The following is a 5,657-nucleotide window of genomic DNA, read 5'->3' on the forward strand; positions in this document are numbered from 1 at the left end:
AATCTTTTTATTACTTTTATGATAATCCTAGCTCGGTTTTTCGTAACGAACACGAGCGAGTATTCGGTGAGAATCGATTGGTTGAAATAAAACTCCCGCCATCATTCTCGACGCGATGTTTATTTATCGTTGAATATCATTTTTTATTTAACAAAAAAGAATCTTTGCGATTGTATCGATAAAATATCATTTCGAAAAGTTTTTGCTCTTAAAAAAAAAAAAGAAAAAAAAAAAGAAGAAGAGGAAGAAGAAGAAGAAACTATTTTTCCTATCGATTAAAAAATAGATTGTAAATTCCTCCGAGTTATATAGTTTTATTATTTACTTTTTTTTCTCTCGTTTAATATCGTGTAAAATAAATGAGGAGACGTTCGGTATTGGAGTAATCTGTGATATACGTGTTAACGAGTAATATTAACGAAGAAGAAAAAAAAAAGAAGGGAGGGAGAAAGAGAAAAAGAGAGTAAAGTCGACTGCGTCTCTTTCCTTTATCTTTTTCCTGTCTTTCTCTCTTTCTCTCTTTCTCTTTCTCTATCTCTCTCTTTCTCTTTCTCTATCTCTCTCTTTCCCCTTCTTTTTTTTTTCTTTATCGCTTCGTCTCTCTTTCTCTATCCCCACCGAAAGAAGTTTTTTCGAGCGAAGTTAAAAAAAGAAAAGGAATAATTTCGAATTTTACATACGTGGAAGTATGCGGCGACGGGATTGACCGTAAAAAATTTCGAAAGCACGTTCACACACGAATATGCACACGTGTATATATGTGTATATATGTATACGTACAAATATATAAATATATGTATCGTTATTATGTACGAGCGGTTGGTTATATCATGTAACATGAAGGATCTTGCGTTTCGCGAACGAATACATTTGTTTCGCGTTCAACAAATTGTAAATTATAAAAATAATTACATATATAATAATATGAAAAGTGCATATGCATATATTTCTACGTATAGAATAATTATATATATATATATATATGTATATGTATATAATATATATATATATAAATATATATTATATAATTATTATATATATATATATTATAAATAATGATAACATATTATGTAGAAATGCGTACAAACGTACATATATAATTATATTCAAAGCACACACATGTATATGTGCGCGCGTGCGCGTTAAAAGAAAACTTAGTGCGGATTATATATGTACACACATACAAAACACATACTCGTAGAAAGAGAAACATATATATGCTCACGTATATAAGAGAAACGTGTAAAGTTTAGTTTTAGGTATTTTATGCAGAAGCATACTATACATGCGTATCAGAAGTTCTTTTATCATGCGCTATCTAAGTGCGATAATACGAAGCAGCTTCTTGCTTGTTAATGCAAATCGATATTTTCTCTCTCCTTGTATATATATATACAAAAGTCATTTTTTCCCTATTCTCGTCCCTCTTCTATTTCTTCTTTCTCCTTCTCTATCATTCGCGTTAACAGGTTGCTCGATTTCGTTGTGTTGTTATTGTTGTCGTTGTTTTTGTAAAAGTAATAGTATGTACAAGCGTGAGAAAAGAAAAAATTCCAAGAAATGAAATTGAAAGTGACTTTGAATCGTTGCGAAAACATGCGCGTCACAAGAGAACGTGATGGGAGTATGGCATCGTCATTCCGTAAATTGCTCGTAAAAGTGGGCAAAGAAAGAATGAATAAATGAATATATAATAATGAAAAAACACAAGAGATCAACGCAAACGAATCGTGCAATTTTTGTTTTCGTTAGGTTTCTTTTTAAAGAATCTCAAGATTATTGACATTTTTTATTTATATAGGATGAACGATAGAGTTATTGACAATTTTTGTATAATAAAAGGTATACACGTATCTTTATTCAAAACTAAAAAAAAAAAAAAAAAAAAAAGAAAAAAAAGAAGAAGAAGAAAAGAAAAGAAAAAAAACAAAGAAATAAGAATGTTGTTTATTTTTAACAATTGTTCTTACAGTAGTCAGATATAGTTAATATTAGATCTTCAGCTCAGATTTACCATTTTATCTTACATAAAGAATCTTATAATTATTAAATTAAATAAATTCCGTAGAGACGTTGGCATAAAAAAAAAATATGCGCTGAAAAGTCTACATCTTTGTTATCATAAATGAAAAATATTGATGTCCGATCGTTGTACTCTGGATTTAATAACTCTACTGTTTACCTCAGTAAGAAGAAAAAGAAAGAAAAAGAAGTAGGTAAAACCGGGAAACTTTAGTTAGAATATTTACGTATAAAGGAACAAAGAAGCGAGAATGATCGAGTATGATAATAAAATAAAATGATATGCTCCATATTAACGAGGTCGTTGTTTCTTCCGTAATAATTCCGTGATCCGATAATTATAATTATTATTATCATTATTATTATTGTTAATCGTATAAGATTCAACGATGATTTTACTCGTGCTTTCTCAGGCACGGTAAAACGTTCTCGCGATATTTTATGCAAAGTAACACGCTCCATTAATTACTTAATCGCGAAAGCGGCAACGTCGTTTTAATAATAAGAAAGCGAGTGATCTCTTCTTAACGAGAGCCTCTCAAAGAGAAAATTTCTCTCAAAGAAAATCAAATTGTATCCTTTGTAGTAACCGACCATTCGTATAGATAGACTTAGAAGCTTTTTTTTTCTCTTTCTTTTTTTTTTTTTTATACACTTCTCATTTTTACGAGCATTTTACAACGTTCTCGACGCAATTTAATTCGTAAATTTCGACTTAATCCTCTCGTTGTAATAAAGATTTTTCTCTTTTTTCTATTTTTTTTTTCTATTTTTTTTTCTACTTTTTTTTTTTTTTTTTTTTTTATTCACCGATAAGAAAAAGTTTCCGAGGCTATTCTTATTTTTTCGCAACCCCTTTGATCGATGGAATTAAAGGAAATTGAAGGTGAGATAGAGAGTATCGAATTAGGGGAATAAATGAACGGTAATGACAGAAAAAGAGAGGGAGGGAGGGAGAGAGAGAGAGAGAGAGAGAGAGAGAGAGAGAGAGAGAGAGAGAGAGAGAGAGAGAGAGAGTGAGTGAGTAGGATTGAATGAAATGGGAAGATATCTTCGACCTTAGCAATGATGTCACTAAGTGATCGATTTAATGAGATCTCGAGATTAGAATAGATTCAATTATTTAGCGAGAAAAAGCTCTATAACACGTTAGGCGAGAGTGTATTTGTAATAAGATCATTTTATTGTGATTTAACGTTATAAGGTTTTATACGAGATCGTATAGAACGATCGTGCATACTGTGTATGCTGAACATTTTGTACATTGCCTAATAAAAAGGATATATCATCTTTTATATTATAATCGTTTCTTCTTATTTATTTATATCCTGAAATGAATTGAAAAAAAAAAAGAAACAAAGAAATCGTTTCATTATACGTTTATAATGTGATTAATTGTAATTTTATATATTAATAATTAATATGTTCGAAGTAATACATTTTTTTCTTGTATGTGACAGGTAAACTCTATTTCAGGGTTATAGTAGACACATAAAATATATAAAATAACTCGCACGTATATGTGGTCCAGCTTAAAAGGGTTGCCGGCGTCTCGTTGGCGGCACGCAAACTCCCATATGCATATTACATATATGTATATATGTATGTAAATTTATATACACACATAGAACCAAGGTAAAAACATATGCTACATATATTATATATTACAACTAGTCGATATATTTACTTTTACTCGATTAACATGAGTTCAATGAATACTTAAGCGTCTTTGACTAAACTACGTGGCCTAGTTCTTGGCTCGAGATGAATGGCCGATATGAGTTTTCAATTTTTCTTAACAATATAGTCGATAGTTATATAAAATATAAAATATAAATTATTTTAGACACTTGGTAGATGTCCTTAGATAGATGACACACACATATATATATATATATATATATATATATGTATATTATATGTGTGTACAAATCTGGTGCAATATTTAATATATAATACAATTGTCTTCATAATTTATATACCTACTTTATTTCCATACAAATTTCCATAACGATAAGAAGCATTTTTAATGTTGCAAAATATCTCTAAAAATAAATTTCTCTATAATGAAAAAGTTTACTTTCAGATGATTATCATAGTAATGTAAAATTTATTAAGAACATGAAATTATATGAGAAATTGATCACAATTGATTTTATTTTTTATTATATTGTTAAAATAAAAAAATCACAGGCATATACCCAGTATTTATTAAGTATTATAATTGTTTTTGTAATAATTATTTTCCCTAGATTATCATTACGATGAAAAATTATGTTTAATTCTTTAAAAAAATCAATATGATTGTTTTATCGCAGATGGCAGCACATATTACTAACAATTACTCATCCATCCCTAATTTCCACCCTAAGCTCTTGTCAGATAGTTTCGAAATATGATTCTTGATAATTAAAAATGGATTTCATAGACAATGTGGGTGTCCTGTCGTAAAGAACAAAGTTTTGCCGATGATACGTGGGCAAAGGTCATCGAGTAACTTTTTCAAATAAATTCTCTGTTTTTTTCTCTTTCGGTCTGATCAAGCGGTCAATCCAAGCATATGATCAAAACGACGTAGAAATTCTATTGTAAGAAGAATGACATAATATCATAAACGTCTTTTATAGGCATCTTCTACGGTTAACATTCACGCATGTTAACGTGCGTACCCATTAACTTACCAATAGGGCGTTACGATAATAGCCAGCCATTAATGTATATTTACACATATATATACATATATATATATATATATATATATACATATATATATATATATATATATATATATATATATATATATATATATATATATATATATATATATACGTATACTCATACATAAACAGTATTATAAATTCTTAATTATCTTAATTGTTTGCTATTTCAGTCCTGTATCACGTTGGTACAAACGAAATTGTTTTTTCTTATTGAACCGAGTAAGATTGTATCGAAAGGGTAAAAGAATAATCGTTTGTCACCGTTCGACCTATCGGCTCGATTATGAGTGGTCTTTTCGAGGTCAAGCGTCTTTTTATCGAATTTCCCAAAAGACAAAGTGTCTGGTGTGTGGTCTCATGAAAATTCAGACGTCATAGAGATGAAAGTCTTTCATCGAGAGAAAAAGAATTTCGCATGTAAGAAATCATAAAATTGTCTCATCATTGCGAATTTAGGAAGAACTGCAAAAGGATAAGGATACTTCATACTTCTCTTCTTTCATTTGAAACTATCATAGTCGTAGGAGTATTAGTAGTAGTAATGTAGTAGTAGTATATAGTAGTAGTAGTAATAGTAAACTAGTAAAGCGCAGTATCAGTAAGAAGTGTTAGTTATGTAGTGACTAAGCACAGTTGTGCGTATGTGTTTATGTGTGTATATATATGTGTATAGGGAAGTAGTTTTTGCACGTCGATGCTTTCATTCGCCGTCGTTCGGTCGATAGAGCCGAACTTTCTCTCTCTCTCTCTCTCTCTCTCTCTCTCTCTCTCTCTCTCTCTCTCTCTCTCTCTCTTTCTTTCTCACTAGGGCCCACTCGACAGCGTTCGGTTCTTTTCGGATTGTTTCGGTACGTAAGAGCACTGTATCTCAAAGTGGGGGAAGCAGCCGCGAGAGGGTGGTGGTTGCGTGGCTCA

General features: G+C 30.4%; 1 protein-coding gene across 2 annotated transcripts in view; it reads left to right on the forward strand.

Moving 5' to 3' along the window:
• LOC124949181 (nuclear receptor coactivator 6) overlaps positions 1-240 on the forward strand; it is a 7,645-nt gene extending 7,405 nt beyond the window's left edge. For both annotated transcript variants that reach the window (XM_047493852.1, XM_047493853.1), the window contains exon 8: positions 1-240. This exon is cut by the window's left edge and continues 4,021 nt beyond it. The gene's annotated coding sequence lies outside the window, so the exon portion shown is untranslated.
• The last annotated feature ends 5,417 nt before the right edge of the window (positions 241-5,657 follow it).

The sequence above is a fragment of the Vespa velutina genome, chromosome 5 (genome assembly GCF_912470025.1).
Source record: "Vespa velutina chromosome 5, iVesVel2.1, whole genome shotgun sequence".
Classification (NCBI taxonomy): domain Eukaryota; kingdom Metazoa; phylum Arthropoda; class Insecta; order Hymenoptera; family Vespidae; genus Vespa; species Vespa velutina.